We start from the raw sequence: 19,897 nt of genomic DNA on the forward strand, positions 1-19,897 counted from the left end.
TTTTTTTTTTTTTCAGAACCGGGCATTGAACTCAGGCGCCAGGCAAGCGCTTATTCTACTGAGCCATTCCCCCCCACCCCCAAGCCCCATGCCCTTCTTAAGGCCCTCTTCTGCCTGGGAGCTGATCTCCCATACGGGTCATTTACATCCTAAAAGAAAACCAAACTACAGCAAAACAAATAAACAGAAACCTCTATTGCCCCCACATACACACACTATGGCTGGCATTCTCTGGTTTCCTTTCCAGCAAAACACTTGAGGTCCCAATCTGATGCTCACCCCCTCCCTCCCTTTCCTTTATTCTGTCTTAGGGAACCCGGACTGATGAGACCTTTATTGCCATCCATTTTTTGACACCGCACTTGCCAAGGTTAGTGTCTTAGAGCATCCGAGACTGGGTCATTTGGTTTTGCTTTTTGAGACAGGTTCTTACAGTTCGTGCTCACCTTGAATTCACTCTGCAGCCCAGGCTGGCCTCAATTCACTGCAATGCTCCTGCCTCAGCCTCCCAAATGCTGGAATTGTAAGTATGTATCACCGTGCCCAGGTTGATTGGATAATTTATAAAGAAAAAAAAAATACTTCTTACAGTTTGGGAAGCTGGAAGCCCACGCTCCAGGCCCACACATCTGGCAAGGCCTTCTGTCGGGCCTCTGAAGAGCTCCAAGGAAGAGCCAGGAGCGCACAAGAGGCAGCCAGACTAGCTCTGTACCGGGCCCGCTCTGGTCATGACCAACCCATTCCCTGCATAAGGTCCACTGACCCCTGAGGAACTCATCCACGCATGGAGGCACAGCTGTCATGATCTGATCACCTCCCAAAGGTCCCCAACACCACACGCCAGTTACTTGTAACTTCCCAGAGGAAGCCCGAGGGACACAGGTTCAAAGCACGGCAGCTGCGACGCGAGCGGGTTGCCCCAGGAGGTCAGCCTTAGCACCCAGCTCACCGATGCGTTCAGCTCACCCACACGTTCAGCGCAGCCCTCGCTCTCAGGCGCTCTCCCGCCAAGCGGCTCCCCCCACCCCCAGCTTCTTCTTCGGGTTTGCCTTCCATCCCAGGGCTCCCGGCTCTCAAGATGCACTCTTTTTCTAAGTCCTTTTATCTAGGGTTGGAATTTTGAATGTCTCCTACAGGCTGTAACTCCAAATTTAGATCTCCGGTCCAGATTTCCCCACTGAATTCCAGAGAATGGTGTGCTCCGGCTCTGTCACCTGAAGATCTCCAGGGGCACGTCAGCGACAAGGTCTCTGAAGCCAACTTACGGAGTCCTCCCCAGCAACACGCACGCATGCGCACGCACGCGCACGTATGCACGCACACACACACCTGCATACACACAGGCACACGTGTGCGTGCTTAGTTCCTCAGACTGGTAACTTCTTCACGTACCACTTCCAAACCCTCAGCAAAACCCTTCACTCTGCAGCGCTCTCAAAATGTACATTGCAGGGCCGGGGGGGATGGCTCAGTGGAATAAGCGCTTCCCTGGCAAGCGCAAGGGTCTGAGTTCAATCCCCGATTAAAAAAAAAAAAAATTTTTTTTTTTTTTTTTTTTTTTCTTTTTTCAAAATGCACATTGCATCGTGAACCTTTCTCCAAGCACCTTTCTCCACCACCAGCTCTGGTGCCCACCATTTCATCTCCTACGTCCCTCACTACACACCACCCCCACTGAGCTCCCCGCTTTCTCCCTTCCCCTCCAGGATCTAGGATTTTCAACATCACACACACACAATCCGGGCCTGCTAGGGAGGTTCTAACCTCAAGCCGCCCCACCCTTTCTCTGCAGCCATGGTAGCCCCTACTGAAGATGCAGCTCAGGCTGGCCTTGAGCTCACTGTGTAGCCCAAGCTGGTCTGGAACTCACAAGGACTCTCCTGCCTCAGCCTCCCAAGTGCTGGGACTACAGGCCTGCGCTGCCACCCCCATTGCAACACTCGTGCCTCTCCGAAAGGAGTTGAGCCTTTCCAGAGGCCTGATAGCAGATGCCCTGGGCCTCACTCCTGGTCACTGTTCAGATGGCTCTTTATCAGCAGGGGTTTTCCTGACATTGCTAAGTGAAGAAAGAACAAACCCTGCCTCACTGCCACCTCCACACTTTCTCTTCCCCTCAGCTTGCCCTGTTTTTCTCACAGCACACACTACCACCAGACGCTTCAGTTACTGATTTGCTTATATGTTAGAATATAAGCAGAAACAGGGCAGGGGATTAGAGCCCATGGTAGGCGTGCAAAGAGATGTGTCGAATTAGTCAATGGGGAGGCGAGTTCCTACAGTGAACCAACAGTGAGCCACCAAGTTTTACCTTGGACTCTTGGGCACTAGACCACAATCACTCCTGCAGAGCCGGCCACCTTGCATTTCCAGGCTGAGGTTCCGGATCTACAGAACCACGGGTCGCACAGGCTATAAACTACGACATTCTCCTGCGGGTGCTGTCGTCCTCAGACACCTGGCCAGCCAACTGCCTCAAAGCATTTCCGTCGCCTTTCAGATGTTCCAACTCCTGGGCCTTTTGTACTTAGGGAAACCTACAGCGAAGTCTCTCAGCAATGTGGACACCCCCCCACCACCGATGCCATTCACAATCACTAAGTTTTGTCCACTGTTATTTTCAAAACTGGCCACATACCTCTGTACCCTCAAAAATCCTATGTGGCAATTCCCCCGCTCCTTCCTCCCACATGACGACATTCCCAATTAAAGTGGACTGGAGCTGTGTCGCAGGCTGTGTCTACTCATACAGAGCCATACATACCTCGACAAGAAGACTGATTATGCCTTCACTAGGTATCACGCATCTGCTGGCAGCCTTCGACTTTCTTCTTTCACGTGGGCCAGACCTTTTTTCATTCCCAAATAATGCTATTCCTTTGCTAAAAACAGAAAAGCACAGCATCCGGTGATAACAGCCTTGCCCTGGGGAGGAGTCTTGCTTGGAGCCCGGCCAGCGCAGCACTGGGTATGACAACGCTCTCTGGGCCTCCTCAGGTAGGTTTTTTTTTTTTTTCCTCTTCTGGCAAAAATCAAATTTCAAGTTTAGAGGTTTAGGAAGAACCGATAGGTCATGAGATGGGCAAAAGGACACAGAGGGATCGAACAGGAAATCAGAAAGAGTAGGGCAGATCCTTGGGGCAACCTTCCCCTGGGAGACATCAAACTGGACTAATTGACTAGAGGAGGCTAGAGCCTTAGGAGAAGCTGGGAAGATTTTCATTACCTCACCGTGGTTGACCGTCCACCATGGAAACAAGCCAAGGGATTTAGTTTAGAGCAATCCACACCAAAAGAAAGTGAATGCCAAATCCGTTGTGCAACACCTTGGTGGAATGGACCACTAAATGTCCTGACTATCAGGCAGAGGAAAGTTCCCCTTAGGCAAAACACTGAGAACTATCTGGGGACATTCAGTTTTGAGCAGCGGCCGAGCGGTATAAAGAACACCTGAATAATATAATCGTGATGATATAATCCTCCCCGTATAATCAACACCTGAATTCACAATAACAAGCTCTGTGAACAAGGGCTAGGACGGTGGTGGCGAGCCTGTGTCACGCGTGCTGCAGGGGCACGCAGAGCCCTCTCTCTGTTGTCTCTCAATCCCAGTCGCCCCAATAGCTGAGCATCGGATAACAGTTGTTTTTTCTCAACTGAACCCTCAGTGTTCAGGTTTAATCAAAGTGCTGGCATTTTGTAATAAGTGGGTTTGCGGTTGCGGCTTGGGCACAGCTCTACCATGCTTGCCACCACTGTATTAGGGCCACAGATTTGTGAGCATATGGTAGCAAAATTTGTCAGGAGGTAAAGAAATTTAAAGCAGTAAATTCTTCCCAATAGTTGAGCAATTAGAGTTTGTTTTCCTTCTCTGTGCTTGTGTTGGATATTCCAACATTTTTAAATAGATGTAGTGCTAGCCATAGTTTTTTGTAATCTGCAAAAAGGCTAGAAAACAAAGTCATATTTTATTAGCTAGCTTCTATTAGCATATTCATAGTGTAGGAATTTTGAAGATCAGGAGAGTTTGTGTATCGTAGATGCCTCAGTTGGTGCCTGTCTCGCCTGAGTCCCTCCAGCTGCTGTGCCTGGGGAACTCCGCTAACCTGGGGAACCTGGGAGTCTGTCAAGACTCAGGAGGTGATGGGGGAGATGAACGGTCTTCTCCGGTGGTACCGGGCCTACAGTCACCCGGACAGCCTTGTTAGAAGGCAGACCCTGGCTCAGGATGCCTGGGATTCTTCGGATGAGCGCTCTCTCAGATATGCCTGGGCTTCTGGTCCAGGGACCGCACCTTGAGGAGCAAGGCTTTGTGCCATGTGCTCTGCCATCTCAGTTCTCTTTTCAGTGACAGAATTGCCACAGAGGCAGATTTAGATGCAGAACTGGTTAGGTCCTTCATGTAGTGCGCTGATTCTCAAGGGATGGGCCAGGGAGTAAACCCTGCCTGAGAACGTGTTCCAAATGCTAATTCATGGGCTCCAGAAATTCTGCAAGTGGAAAGAGTCAGGCATGTTTTAATGAACTCTGCAGGTGACTCATGAAAAAAACTGCCCTAGTACCTTAAAATCAGAGTTTAAAACAAACACAAGACATAGAGCCTATTCCAGAGGATCTATTAATCATTTGGCAGTGGGCTATTTTTTTTTTTTTTTTATTTTTATTTGTTAGGGAAGGGTCTACAGGGTGTTCACGGTCTCACTACTAGATCCGACTCAAAATGATCCACCTGTTTACAGCCTCCCAAGAGCTGGGATTACAGGCATGCACCACCACACCCAGTCTCAATTGCCATCGTAGTGCGCCCTGGGGGCAGGGTCGGCACAGCAGGCCTGGGGATCGAACCCCCGGCCCCTGCGTCTGCCTAAGCAGGCACTTTAATCTGCTGAGCTATTTGGCCGGCCCTTCATTGGGCTATTTTAAAGGCATTGTTGGAGAGCTGGAGATGTCGCTCAGAGACTGACAGGTTGTTTAACATGTGTGAGGCCCTGGGTTTGATCAGCAGTGTTGCAAAAGGAACAGGCATGCATGGAGAATCTCTTATCTACTCGGCAGTAAGAACAGCTGGGCCCAGGCACTCGGGTAGGCGTCTTAGATGATCTGCTTGCAGAGTCTGGACAGATAATTGGATTAATGGGCCCTTTGGGCTCCGAGAAGAGTGTGTTCCAGAGGGTGTAAGACACAGACATAAATCCTCGCTCCTCACCCTGACCTAGCTCATTGTTTCCCTTAGGCAGGATGGAAGAAATAAAGACAGGTTAGAGAGGACGCAGGAAATTGTCATTTTAAGGTTGTAATTTTGAGAAAACTACAGCTTGAAAACACAAACGAACTTACCCAAGGTTAATAATGCCTTTTTTACCCCTAGGTTTGTTTTCCTTCTAGGCTCCTCACTCTTAAATCCCCAAAAGTCCGTAAATCTGGCCTGTGTTTTCCTTCCAATAGTATAAGCTCATAAATTCCAAAGATCTCCGCTCTTAAACAAGCAGCACTGTTGGGTTGGGGATATAGCTCAGCGGCACAAGTGCCTGCCTGGCAAGTGTGAAGTCCTGAGGTCGATTCCTGGTACAAAAACAAAACCCAGCATTGTTAGTTGGATACCACATCTCCAAACTTCAAACACGAGCAAGTGGTTTGCATTATAACCTTGTCTGTAAAGCCAGGTTTTGCTGTAGCCAACTAATGGGCAACTCAACCTAAGGAGACAAATAGAAGGTACTCAAGAAATAAACACCCTGGATTACCCCTCCTAAAGACACCCTAAAATCATATAAATATACTCAATCCTAAACTGTAGTGCACTTTACCCTTCCAGCACCCACTGGTTTTCTCTGAATGTGTACTTCTTGATTCTTTCTAATAAATATAACTTTGTTTTGCACTGACATACCCTGAAATGCTTTTCTGTGAGAAGCACAGGCCATGGTGGTCCACGCCTACAATACTAGCACTCAAGAGGCCGAGGCAGGAGGCTCACCATGAGGATGAGGCCAACCTTGAATGCATAGTGAGTTCAAAGACAGACTAAACTACACAGTGAAGCCCTGAGGCCACAAACAAAGAGCCTAGTCTAGCTTCGGGTTCCCATCTCTGCTGTAGGAGCACCTGCTCCTCAGATAGGTCCCTGATAGTGCCGCACACGTCTCAGTTTGCAGCAGCGCCTCGTTTTCCTGCTTATGTTTTCCTCTCTATCTAGTGTACTGTGGCTACTGCCCCCTGCCTGCTCCAGGATGCTCAGTTAGAATTGCACTCATCCATCCTGAAAGATCTGTGTCAAATTCCTGGTCTTCTGAGTCCCTCGCTAGTCATATTAGATGCATTTCCGTTGGGATTTCGTGGCTTGTTATATGTATTCTTTTTTAAATTTTATTTTGTTTTAAAGAGAAAATAAACAATAAAAATAATACAGAATTTCAAAACAAGATGATAGGAAACTAACAGAGATTACAAGATAGCTAAGATAATTGTACTACTAATTTCTATTAGTTATTGAAAGGAAAGAAACAGTGCTTATGTTGTTTGGCCAATTTTGCATGCCTGTATCTGGTAATCTGAGCAGCTACTTTGAAAATAAAACTATGAAATTAAGTTTTTTAAAATTTTATTTTAAACAGAAAATGTAACGATAAAATAGAGTTCCAAAACAGGTTAGTAGGGCCGGGGAAGTAGCTCAGTAGAATAAGTGCCTACCTGGCAAGCGTAATATCCTGATTTCAATACCCAGTACCACAAAAAGAAAAAAGAAATACTAACTAATTTGGGCCAGCCAGATAACTCAGCAGACTAAAGCCCCTACTTAGACAGAGCGCAGCGGCCAGGGTTCAGTCCCCAGCATGCTGTGCCAGCCCTGCCCCAGGGGCATGCTGAAATGGTGATTGAAACTAGACATGGTGGCATGCACCTGTAATCCCAGCGCTTGGGAGGTTGAAAACAGGAGGATCACTATGAGTCCAATCTACATAGTGAGACCCTGTACACTCTGTACACCTTGTCCTAAATTCATTTTTTTAAAAAAAACAGGTTAGTAGGAGAATTACAATAATTAATACATTCTGTATTGTTGTCTTTGTAGTAGTTTTTCAGAGTAGGAGATGTAGGCATATTGTTGTCCAAACAATATTAGCAGAAATCTTTCTTTTCAATGAACTAAGAGAAACTAGCTGTATAACTATCAAATATATATTCTTTTCTTTTCCCTTTTCTTCCTTTCCCCTTTCCCATTACAGTTCATCTCTTCTTTGTAAAGTTTCCTCCCAGTTCAATCCACAATATCTACTGTACATTTTGGATCTTATTTACTCATTTAGTTTCCTACACTAGTGAGATAATACAATGCTTACACATATGGGTCCGATTTGTTTCCCTTCCATGTATGGTGTTGAGTCCCATCCATTTACCTACAAAAGTCTCCAGTTTATCCTTTTTATGGCTAAGTATTACTCCCTTGTATAAGAAAACCACATCTTTTTTTAAAATCCATTCCCAATTGATAGGTATTTGAGTAGGTTTTAAGGTTTACTATGACAAATTGTGCTGCTATAAACATGGGTGCACATGTATTTCTGTGGTATGATGTTTTTAATTCTTCTGGAAAGACATATTCTTGTGCCTATTATTTGCAATTCTTATTTTACCTGCCTTGAGGTTATTTTGGACTCTCCTCTTCCATTGAATTGCAATCTCTTGGACACACAGAACTGCCTGGCAGTCAAATTCCTATTTTTCCTTTCTGTGTTCATGCTGGACTATGAACCAGGTGGGCATTCAGGAATATTTTATTGACTCTGAGGTCAAAATACCTGGGTTGTAGTTAGTGGTGATGCAACCCAGTTTAGTAGCTCTCTCCTGATCCTAGGTTACCTTATCGTAAAATTAGAATGTGCCCTAGGTAGTCTTTAAGTCCTGTTATGAATCTACTTTCTATGATTCTAAGAAGTCTACTCTTATCTGTGGAAAAATAAACAAAAACTCTATTAGTAGTGAGCGTAGTAGAGTAGAGAAGGTCATAAATTCATTGATCCTGGTTTCATAGTGGGGTGCAGGGAGGTATGTTTCCTGTCTCATGCTTCTGGGCTGACCTATAAGTTTCTTTGACCAATAATAGATGACAAAGCGACTATGAGCCAGTTCTGAGTATAGTGAATGGGCATTTGAGCCTGAGTAGGTGGAAGAGAAGAGAGGATGAAGAAGAAACTGATGACGCTAGACGCCAAAGAAAGGCCTTTGATGGGACTGGCAGTTGAAGTGGGCGGGAACACTGGGTCCTAGAGTCCAGGGCTGTCATGCAGGACCTGACCCTCTTGCTAAAGAAATGACCGAGGTGAGGGACAGAGTCTACGTGGATGGAAAAGAGGCCATGGGGTCTAGCCTTCCACCCTTCCTTGCGGGGGTGTCAACTGTGTCAGTATAACTGTCTTGGATCCTCAAGACCAACTTTACCACCAAATGAATGCCACCCAGTGACCTCAATCAGTGTCACTTTGGAGCAGGAGAATTGCCCAGTGGAGCCCTACCCTAACTCCCAATCCACAAAACCATGGTACATAACGAAAGGGCTGCCATTGAAATCACTAAACTGAGGGAGTTCATTATGCCACAGTAGATAACCTTGTGTTATTAGCATTTTCCTTAGGGGTAAAATTATTTGCAGTTTATCATATAACAATTTTATTTCAAATAAGGTAGGTGCAAATACACAAATATGTAATGTGGAGATGTGGGGGGGTGCGACATGTTGTGTGATTCCCATTAATTCGGAGTCCTCTAGCCAGTTAGATGGCCTGTGAGTAACTTTCTATAGCAAAATACCCAACCACTAGAAACAAGCGGTGCCTCGTGCAGTTTGCCAAGGTCCGTGACATGGCCCACGTTCAACATCCGGGCTTGTTAGGTGGAGGGGGGCGGGCCCCGGTGAACTGTACAAATGAATGCCTGAGAAGATGGAGCTGTGCCAGGGGTGGTCCTTCCCTAAGGTGGAAGTTTAGTTGTGGGAGAGCTGCACACTGGGCCCGCAAGCTTCGTCCTCTGATCTAAAGCTCCCCCATCCCAAAGGAAATGTTCAGTGCAGCGTATTAAGGACAATTTCAGAATCACAGCCTCTTTTTTCTGAATGTGTTTCTTATGTAAATGCTGCATCAGAGAACGTTCCCTCTACTTTACACTTTAATTCTGCTCTTAAAACCTGCAAAATAGAAACACAGAGAAAAAGACACCTTGAAAACACTTTGGGTTTCATCTATTTTCCATTTATACCTTAGGCTCCCACCTTTTTTTTTAATCCTTGATTCTTCAAGCCAGGCATATTTTTAAATCATCCTCTGATGAACCAGGAAAGGAAGGAAAAATGATGATTCCTATACATTTCGGCTGCCTAAATATACCAAGAAATGCATGGCACTTTATAATTATCTAAGAATCTTCTGAATGCTGCAGTGAGGTCGGGTGGCTCCCAGCAGAGAGGTGAAAGGACATTTGAAGAGGCCCCGTCTGAAGCCACTGTGGCCCCTCCCACTTGTCCCTGGCTCCTGGGATGGGCAAGGAGGCCCAAAGCTCCATTTTTCTTCTTTGGCTCCTGCTTTGGACTGGGACTAGCTATGTGTCCGCTATTTAGGGCCTGCCTGGGACACCACCACCACACCCACCACACAGAACCCTACTGCATCGATTCAATTCATTTATCTGCCTATGCAGCCCTTTGGGAATACAGAGAAGGACTGTATTTCATCTCTGTGTTGAAACGCACAGCAAAATAATTCTTTAAGATTGAAGACATCTCATGAGTGGTCAGGTGAATGGGCTTAAATCCAAACTCAGGCATTTGCTAGCTGCATTTCTTGGTCAAGTTACTATTGAATTGGTTTTCAGCTAAGGTCTGGTCATTTTCTGTCTGATCCCTCTTCTCAGGGCCTGCCCACCAACAGAATAAGCCTTACCCATGTGCCAGCAGGGGCGCAGCAGGGCTTCCTACGGCCACGACAGTGCCCCGCAGCCTGGCTACCTCATCGTTTCCTTTAAGAATTTCCTACTTGAGGCTGAGATTCTACTTCAGACAAATCTCAGTCTGGGAGGCTGAAGCATGAGGATCACAAGTTCAACCTCAGGCTCAGTGATACCATATCTCAAAACAAAAAAATAAAAGAGGTCTGGGGATATAGCCCAGGGGGAAGGCCCTGGATTCAATCCCAGGTACCTCTTTAGAAAATAAGGGCAAATCTTGGGGGCAGGAGGTAGAACACACTGCTGTCACCTGTTAAATCCTCAGTGAGAAAGTTCCAGATCCTTATCTTAAAACACATGATAAGGTGCAGAAGGGAAGCGAGGCAGGGCTGGGCCTGAAACAGAGAAAAAGCGAGAGAAAAACGTATTGTTGTCTTAATACTCACCACAGTACAAGATAGAGATGCGATATCTTGTCTAACCAATATTAGCATAAGTCATTCTTTTCAAACAACTCAGAGAAGGTAGCTGTAAAACTATCTTAGCCACCTTGTGTATACGTGTCTCCCCCTTTCTTCTTTTCCCTGGTGAAAGAAAATTGATGGTTGGATTCCTTCAAAGACAGGACTCATGAAGGGTTGTGGCTACAGAGCGGCGTCCTGGTATTCAGGCAACATTGCGCAGTTAGATAATGTTGCAAAGCAGACCCATCTGAGTTCAAATCTGAGCTCTTGCTGCCAGCAGTGTGACCCTGAGAAAGTGACCTTAACTCTTTGAATTGCAGTTTTCTGATCTGTAAGATGAGGCTAAGCCTGGCTGAAGGCTGATGTGATTCTGGGAATTAATCAGACAACACAGACCAAGTGCTTGGTAAGGAGAGGGCCAGTGCCCACCAGCAGGACGCACAGGGCCGCGGGGAGGGCTGAGCGGCTGCTCCTGCAGGCTTCGCGTTGGGCGGTAGCCCCTCTCCTTGTCTGAGGCCAGTCTTCCCGAGGCTGTCATTTCCCTTTCTTCACCTCAATTCCAAGGCTGTGCCTTTGCCTGCAGCCGCTGATGATTAGAGTATCATCCACCCAAATTAGGAGAAAATGCATCTTTTTCACCCGCAGATTCCAAACCAGAAACGCAAGAAGAGGACAACAATATTTCTTCATGGTGGGCACTGTAGCAGAAATAGAGGCAAGGCCTGCGGGTGTCCCACTGGTGACTAACAGCCGATAAAGCTCTGCCTCTTTGCTCTGCTTGGGCGTGTTAATCACTAAAGGAGAACCTGTGTCCTTATTCACCTCACCTGAATGGGGATACCAAGAGGAGAGCTGATTGATTTTCACGATGTGCACTGGTGGTCAGATGCCAGCTGTCAGGGTCCTGTTCCAGATCCCGAGCATTGCCCAGAGTCTCCAGAATTGCCCTGAACCTGCAGCCACCTGATTCCAGAAAGAGCCCAGCCTCATTGCCAACCTGCTGGGAGCTCACCTGCCCACCACCCCAGCAAGCAGAACAACCAGTTCTTGGGAGCCCTGCAGACTTCCTGGGAAACCTCCAAGCTCCAGTCCAGAAACGGGCAAGCAGTTCGGGCTTCAGCCGCCGCGCAAGCTGCCTCCTCTGCGGACCCCAGCTGTGCAAACCCTCAGTCGGGTTCCTGCCTCTCTCCAAGGCAGAGCTTGAGCTTCTTGATTATGAGCTGCTTCATCTGTCTCCCAGGCGTGGCCGCCCTGACTGAAGCTCTTCTTCCGCTCTTTGTCACCATGCCTCTTGCCTGGCATTCTGGGACAGAGAGCAAACCCTTGTGTGTTGGGACCCCTGGGCCCAGCCTGGCCTCTGGCCAGCTGCAGTCACATGCTGGTCAGCCTCAACCAGAGCTCCGAAGGCCAACAGCGCCCTCCATCCTTTGGCTGGAATAACAGTGGGGGATGGGCACGGGACCCCGCAGCTCCCTCCCACCCATGGCACCAACCCTCAGTGGAGTCCCAGAGGTGGAGCTGCCAGTGGCCCCCTGACCTTTCATTGTCTCAAAGTGAGGAAAGGGATTGGCTGTGACCACGCAGCCCCACAGCTCACTTCTCAGCCTGCCCTTCTCAACCCTGCACTTGCCGTTCCCTGCCCAGGCAGACAGGACAGAAACAACAGCCCTGAGCATCTTTGAGAGCCCCCTACGAGGTGCAGAGGGCCAAAGGTGACACAGCCTGGACCACTGGCCCTCCCTGCAGGGCTGGGGTCTCATGCTTGCATGAACCCCGGTCCACACGCAGGCACGCTGCAGTGGGCCCCACTCCCATTCCCTTGCCCAGAGGCCGCAGGTCCTTCAGCCAAAGCAGGTGGTTAACTCAGTGGCCCTAACTATCTGCAGGGGAGCCCCTCCTCCACGAGTCCTATGACATTTCCTTTTCTGTGGAATGGGACTCACTATAGGTCACAGTGCTCTAGGAGAGAAGAGAAGTCGTGGGCTGAATGGTTGTTGAGAAAGTGTTTACTTAAAATCTTACTGAGATTTATTTTTAGAGCCTATGTCTGCTGGCCTTATCAACAGAGATAAATTCTAGTGGGGTCTCTTTGCTCTGCTGACCTTTAAGAAAAGGCTGCAGCATGACAGAGCAGGTTGTCCCAGGAGGGTAGCTGTCATGCTTGCAGCCCTCACTCTCTCTGACAGAGAGCAGCCCTGGGCAGAGTCAGCCCAGCACGGTGGATGTCACAGTGCTGCGGCAGACAGCCATAGTGGGAATCCTTCCCGAGGTGAGCAGCCACCGTCCTCCCTGCTTTCTAACGCTAGGCCCAGTGAAAGACAGGTGTGCCTCTTTGCCCCTGCGGAATGGTCGCAGAGTAGCAAGTAATCATGGTCCACTTTCCACATCCCAGACAATTGTTCCAAGTGCTCTGCACAGAGGGACTTTCATTCCTGCCACACCCTAGGACGTTCATGCGGCTTCTATCTCCGCGTTGCAGACTCACAGTTGAAGTCACTGGGCACCCACACAGTCCAAGCAAGGTCACCCAGCTTGCCAGCTCTTTTCCTTGTCATAACCAAAGACCCACCTTTCCTCATTGTAACCAAAGACTCACCTGGAGGCACCCAGCAACAATGAGGACCATAGCACGCTGGGAAGGCTGAGCCAGGGACGTTAAGGCCCAAGTGGGCTGGTGGGGTGGGAGTAAGGTTGCGGCCAGCCTCCCAGAGCAGGGACCAAGCTGCCATCTCTGCCAGGCTGCAGAAGCCGTGGCCTGCACCTGTCTCCTGGCATGTGTCTCCTCTCCTAAAGCCCACATGCAGGTGAATAGCTTCCTCCCAGCGGACTCTAAACCCTCACAGCTTTGTGGCCCCACAGCCCCCTCCTCACTTCACAAGGTAAATGGAGGCTCTGAGTGAAATCCCCAGAGACCTAGAAAAGCTCCTGGCAGCACCCAGAGAATGATGCCCCTTCCCATAAGGAAGTACTTGGTGAGAGACTGACTAGGGAGGGAAGGCCCTCACCCATAGGCTGTGCTCCCCACTGCAGCAGGAGAGAGGCTCAGGACAGGGGACGGTAGTACGTAGAAATTTGTATGAATTTCTCAGCAACTCCTGTGCACTGCCTTCTCCTGACTCAAGAGCTACCAGCTCCCTTCTGATGTGGCCAGGTGGTGTCAGCAGGGCTGGACAGAGCATGGGAGGACAGGGAGAGCCAGATGGGCTGGACCCAACAAGCACAAAATCAAGCTGCCCGCTCCTGCCAGCCAGGGTCCATGTGGGCTTCGAACATTGCTGGTGTCTGAGGGCAACCAGAAGGGACATGCGAAGGCAGCTGTGGGCCGCAGAGGTGAGGACAGTGTCCGTCGTGCGTGGCTACAGTGCCCTCTACCTTAGCCTACCCTTCGTTTTTATTTTAAACAGAAAAATAAAACAGAGTTTCAAAACAGGCTAGTAGGAGAGTAGCACTACTCAACATATTCCGCATTGTGCTATTCACAGCAGTTGTTCAGAGTACAAGCTATACTACAGTCTAGATAATTACTAGCATAAAACTTTCCCCTCAGTAAACCAAGAGGAGCCAACTATATAACTATGTTAACTGTCTTGTGTATACTATATATTTTTTTTCTTTTGTTTTCCCTTCCTTCTTTTCCCCTTCCTCCTGTAACTTTTTTTTTTTTTTTTCATTTAAAACGTTTTGGTCACTTTCTCATTGGGTTATTGGAGAGATGAGAAGGGTGCAGGGGGCCAAAACTGAGCAATAATGAGCTAAAAAGATGCCTGAAAGTCAAGAAGAAAGTGGCAGAGAAGGAGGCCAAGCAGAAAGAGCTCGATGAGAAACAGCTAAGCCAAACTACTGCAGCTGCCACCAAGCACACTACTGATAATGGTGTGGGTGTCGAGGAAGAGAGCCTGGACCAAAATCAGTATGACAAGAGCCACAGTCAAGCAGTGCACCAGCCAGAGGTCAGTGGCAGGGATCCACACCCACACAAGTTCCACATAGACATCTCACTCACCCACTTCATCAAAGAATACAGTCACCTGCAGCCTGGGGATCATGTGACTGACACCACCTTGAAGGTGGCAGGTAGAATCCATGCTACAAGAGTTTCTGAGGGGAAGCTCATCTTCTACAACCCCTGAGGAGAGGGAGTCAAGTTGCAAATCAAGGTCAATCCCAGGAATTATATATCAGAGCAGGAATTTATTCATATTAACAACAAACTGCATGAGGGAGACATAATCAGAGTTCAGGGGAATCCTGGGAAAACCAAGAAGGGTGAGCTAAGCATCATCCCCTGTGAGATCACACTGTTGTCCCCCTGCCTGTACATGTTACCTCACCTACACTTGGGCCTCAAAGACAAGAAAACATGATATGGACAGAGATACTTGGACCTGATGCTGAATGACTTTGTGAGTCAGCAACAGTTTATCATCCCCTCTAAGATCGTCATGTACATTAGAAGTTTCTTGGATGAGCTGCGATTCTTGGAGATTGATACTCCCATGATGAATGTCACCCCAGGGGGTGTGGTGGCCAAGCCTTTCATCACTCATCACAATGAGCTGGACATGACCTTATACATGAGGATTGCTCCAGAGATCTACCATAAGATGCTGGTGACTGGAGGCATTGACTGGGTTTGTGAAATCGGATGCCAGTTCCGGAATGAAGGAATTGATTTGACTCAATCCTGAATTCACCACCTGTGAGTTCTACATGGCCTATGCAGACTGTCATGATCTCATGGAAATCACAGAGAAGCTGGTTTCAGGGCTGGTGAAGAGCATACTGGCAGCTACAAGATCACCTGTCACCCAGAAGGTCGCCAGCGCCAAGCCTACGAGACGGACTTCACCCTGCTCCTCTGGAGAATCAGCGTGGTGGAAGAGCTGGAGAAAGCCCTAGGGGTGAAGCTGCCTGAAACCACCCTCTTAAAAAACAGAAGAAACTCACAAAATTCTTGATGATACCCTTGTAGCAAAAGCTGTTGCACGGGGGCCTGCCCCGTAGCTCAGTTCTTTAAGTGGCTGCTTCAACAAAGAAGTCAGGCTCCGGTTGCTTTGGTTCGATCCCCACAACACAAGACTGCCAGTCATGCCTTGAAGGCATTCCGGAAAAACAAAAAACAAACAAACAAAAAAAACACTTCTGCCATCGGGGAGCTAGCTCAGTAGAATAAGTGCTTGACTGGCAAGGGCAGGGTCCTGAGTTCAATCCCCGGTAACAAAAAAAAAAAAAAAAAGCTGTTGCATGCCCTCCACCTCGGACCACAGCCAGGCTCCTTGCTAAGCTTGTCGGGAGTTCCTGGAAGTGGTGTGCATCAATCCCATGTTCATCTGTGATCACTCACAGATCATGAGCCCGTCAGCTAAGTGGCATCACTCTAAAGAGGGCCTGACAGAGGGCTTTGAGCTCTTCGTCATGAAGAAAGAGGTGTGCAGCGGTTACACCGAGCTGAACAATCCCATGAGGCAGTGGCAGCTGTTTGAAGAACAGGCCAAGGCTGCTGGTGACCATGAAGCTGTGTTCATCGATGAGAACTTCTGCACAGCCCTGGAGTGTGGGCTGCCCCTGACAGCTGGCTGGGACATGGGCATCAACCACGTAACCACGTCCCTCACAGACTCCAGCATCAAGGAAGTGCTCCTGTTTCCTGCCGTGAAGCCGGAAGACAAGAAGGAGACTGCAGCAAGCACTGACATGGTGGAAAGCACAATGGTGGACACTTCTGTCTAGAAAATAATTCCAACTCATGTAACTCAGGCATCTGCATTTTTGCAAAAAGATAAAGTCTGGGAAGGGATTCTCGTGTGTAGTCATCCATCGACCACCACAATTCAGTTCAGCCAGCAGAAGTGAGAAGGGGAATTAAGAATATCTTTTTACTCCTTCTTACCAAACAAACTATTTGTCTTTTAAAAAAAATAAAAAATTTTGTCCCTATTCACAATATCTATTGTACATTTTGGATCTTGTTTACTCTTTTAGATTCTCACACTGGTGAGGCAATATGATGTTTACACACATGGGTCCGATTTATTTCACTTCTGAGTATGGTCTTGAGTTGCAACCACTTGCCTAAAAAAGTCTTGTTTATCCTTTATAGCTGAGAGAGGACTCCCTGTCTCCCTGCCCTCAAGCTGCTGAGCCTCTTTGAGTCCTGCTCATTGGTAACAAATAATACCTTTTCCATCCTTTTCTTTTACTTCTGCTGCTCTACCTTGCCACGGGAAAAACCTAACCCTAACATCACATCCCATTCCATCCCCCGCAGCTCTCTCTTGTTAAGCTGTCTGCACTGCCCACATGACCTACAGGAAGACATGAAAAACAATGCTCACCTCCCTCACTCTTCTTTTGTTTATAACAGGAAAGAGACAGGAATCTGATGCCCAGTGGGTGAGGCCATCCCTGGCAGGCATGGCAGGAAACCACAGAACAAAACCATGTCCATCTGCACCGCCCATCCCAAGAAAAGTGACCACACTCATGTGCCCAGCCTATTCAGAGAAGCACAATATCCTTTATAGCTGAGTAGTACTCTACTGTTAAAAAAAAAAAAAAAAAAAATGCATCCTTTTATTCATTTCTTGGTTGACATCCAGATGTTCTTTATTCATTTTTTGGTTAATAGGCATTTGGGTTGTTTCCAAGATTTAGCTATTACAAATTGTGAGTCTATGAACATGGGTGCATATATATGGCTATGATATGATGTTTTTAATTCTTCTGGGGAATTAAAATGTTTTTAATTCTACTCAGAAGGGGAATAGCTGAATCCAATGGGACTTCTAATCCTAGTTTTTAAACAAATCTCCACACTGATTTCCACAGTGGTTTAACCAGTCTATACTTCCACCAGCAGTGGAGGAGGGTTCCTTTTTCTCTACAGCATTGGTCATTGGTTGTTCTCTTGATGATACCCCTACTTTCTAGAGAGAGATGAAATCTCAGTGTTGTTTACATTTGTATCTCTCAAATGACCAAGGATGTTGAACTTTTTTCAAATATTTATTTGCTATTTGTATTTGTTCATCTGAGAATTGGGTATTCATCTCAGATGTTTATTTCTGGATTGGGTCTTTTAATTTTAATTTTGGGGGCCTGATTTTTTTCAATCCTTTTATAAAGAATAGATATAAGTTCTTTGTCTGAAGGACGGCTGGCTACAATTCTTTTCTACTCTGTGGGTTATCTTTTCACTTGGTTAGTGATATCTTTTGTTGTGTAAAAGTTTTTTAATAAGGTAATAGCCCACTTGTTGACTCTTTGTTGTATGTCCCCTGTGGGCTGGATTTTGTTTGTGAAATCTCTACCTACCCCTGTGTCATCAAGGTTTCCACCAATTTTCTCTTCCAGAATACTTAGGGTTTCTGTTGTAATATTTAGATCTTTGATTCATTTTTACTTTAATTTGTTGCATGGTTATAGACATGGGTCTACTTTTAGTCTTTGGCATATGGAAAATAAGTTTTTCCAACACGATTTATTAAAGAGTCTATCTTTCTTCCAGTGAATGTGTTTGGTTCCTTTGTTGAAGATAATGTGGTGTAGTGTGTTTGTAGTTGCACCTGAAACTTCTATTCTGTTCCACTGATCTTCAAGCCTGTTTTTTTTTTTTCCAATACCATGCTGATTTTATCAAAGTAGGTCTGTAGTATAATTTCAAGCTAGAAATTGAGATACCCACTGACTTGCCATTGTGGCCCAGAATTGCTTTTGTCATTCTAGGTCTCTTCTGCTTCCAAATGAATTTTAGGAATGTTTCCTCTTGTTCCATGAAGTATATGAGGCTAATGGTGTTTTGACTGAAATTTCATTCAAGGGCCCTTTTCATTATGTTGGTTTTTCCAAATGAGAAGCAAGGAATATCTGTCCATTTTCTGATATTTTGTTTCAGCTCCTCTTTGAGAGTACTGTAATTTTCAATACATAGAACTCTTACTTTTTTGTTAAATTGATTCCTAGGTATTTCTTTTCTTTTTTTCTTTTTGGATGATATTGTAAAGGGTGTGGTTTTCCTAATTTCTCTCTCTGTGAGTTTGTTGCTTATGTACAGGAATGCTACTGATTTTTGAGAGTTGACTTTGTATTTTTCTACACTACTGAATTTGGTTGTTAAATCTATAGGTCTATTTGGGGAGCTTTTGGGGTCTTTCTATGTAGAGTATGATGTCATCAGCAAATGATAATTTAACTTCTTCCTTTCATATCCTTATTCCTTTTATTTCTTGTTCTTTTCTAATTGCTATGGCTAATGTTTCTAAAACTATACTGAACAGGAGAGGTGAAAGTGGATGAAACTTTGAATTTTCATCCATTTTGTATGATGTTAGTTGTTGGCTCATTATAGCTGGCTTTTATCAGCTTGAAATAAAGACCATCTATTCCAATTTTTTGTAGGATTTTTATCAATGAAAGAGTGTTGGACTTTGTCGAATGCTTTTTCTGCATCTATTGAGATGATCGTGTAATTTTTGTCTTTGGTTTTGTTGTGATGGTGTATTACACTTGTTAATTTGCATATGTTGAACCATCCCTGCACCCCTGGTATGAATCCAACTTGGACATGGTGTATAATCTTCTTGATGATTTGCTGTATTCTATTTGCCAGTATCTTATTGAGGATTTTGCCATCTATGTTCATTAGGGAAACTGGCCTGTAGTTTTCTTTTTTTGGTTGGGTTCTTGTCTGATTTTGGAATCAGGGTAACACATACTTCTAGGAATGACTTTGGAATACTACTTCTCTTTTAATTTCCTTAGAGAATTTCAATGTTAGTGGCATTCTTCCCTAAATTTCAGGTAAAATTCAACCGGGGAATCTGTCTGGGCCTGGGCTTTTCTTTGTTGGTAAGCTCTTAAATACATTTTCAATTTCATTGGCTGATATCATGTTATTTGGTTGTTAAATCTATAGGTCTATTTGGGGAGCTCTTTGTATCTTGATTTTGTTTTTGCAATTGGACTATGTCTGCGGATCTGTCCATTTCCTCTGTGTTTTCCATCTTATTAGAATATAGGTTGTCATAGTAGAGATCTTCAATCTTCTGAATTTCTGTAGGGCTGTTATGATTTCTCCATTTTCATTCCTAATTGATTGAATGTGTTTTTTTTTCCTACTTTTTGATGAGGTTATCAAATGGTTTTTATCAGTTTTATTAATTATTTCAAAGAATCAACTTTTTGAGTCATTGATTGTATTGTTTTCTTAGTCTCAATTGCATTAATTTCTGTTTTTATCTTTATAGTTTCCTTCTTCATATGAGCTTTGGATTTGATTTACTCTTTTTCTAGAAGTTTGACTTTTAACAGTAGGTTGTTTATTTGACATTGTTCTGGTTTCTAATGTAGATTTAGCATTGTAATTTTCCTTCCTAGGACTGTTTTCATTGTGCCTCATAAGTTTCAGTCTGTTGTGTCAGCATTATCATTTAATTGTATTTACTATGTAATTTCATGTTTAATTTCCTCCATGAGGGACCGGGGAGATGGCTCAGTAGAAT

At 45.9% G+C, this 19,897-nt stretch overlaps 1 pseudogene; it reads left to right on the forward strand.

The window, feature by feature from the left end:
• Positions 1-16,127, forward strand: part of LOC101579232 — a 34,121-nt pseudogene extending 17,994 nt beyond the window's left edge.
• The last annotated feature ends 3,770 nt before the right edge of the window (positions 16,128-19,897 follow it).

The sequence above is a fragment of the Octodon degus genome, unplaced genomic scaffold (genome assembly GCF_000260255.1).
Source record: "Octodon degus isolate 3935 unplaced genomic scaffold, OctDeg1.0 scaffold00140, whole genome shotgun sequence".
In the NCBI taxonomy this organism is placed as follows: Eukaryota; Metazoa; Chordata; class Mammalia; order Rodentia; family Octodontidae; genus Octodon; species Octodon degus.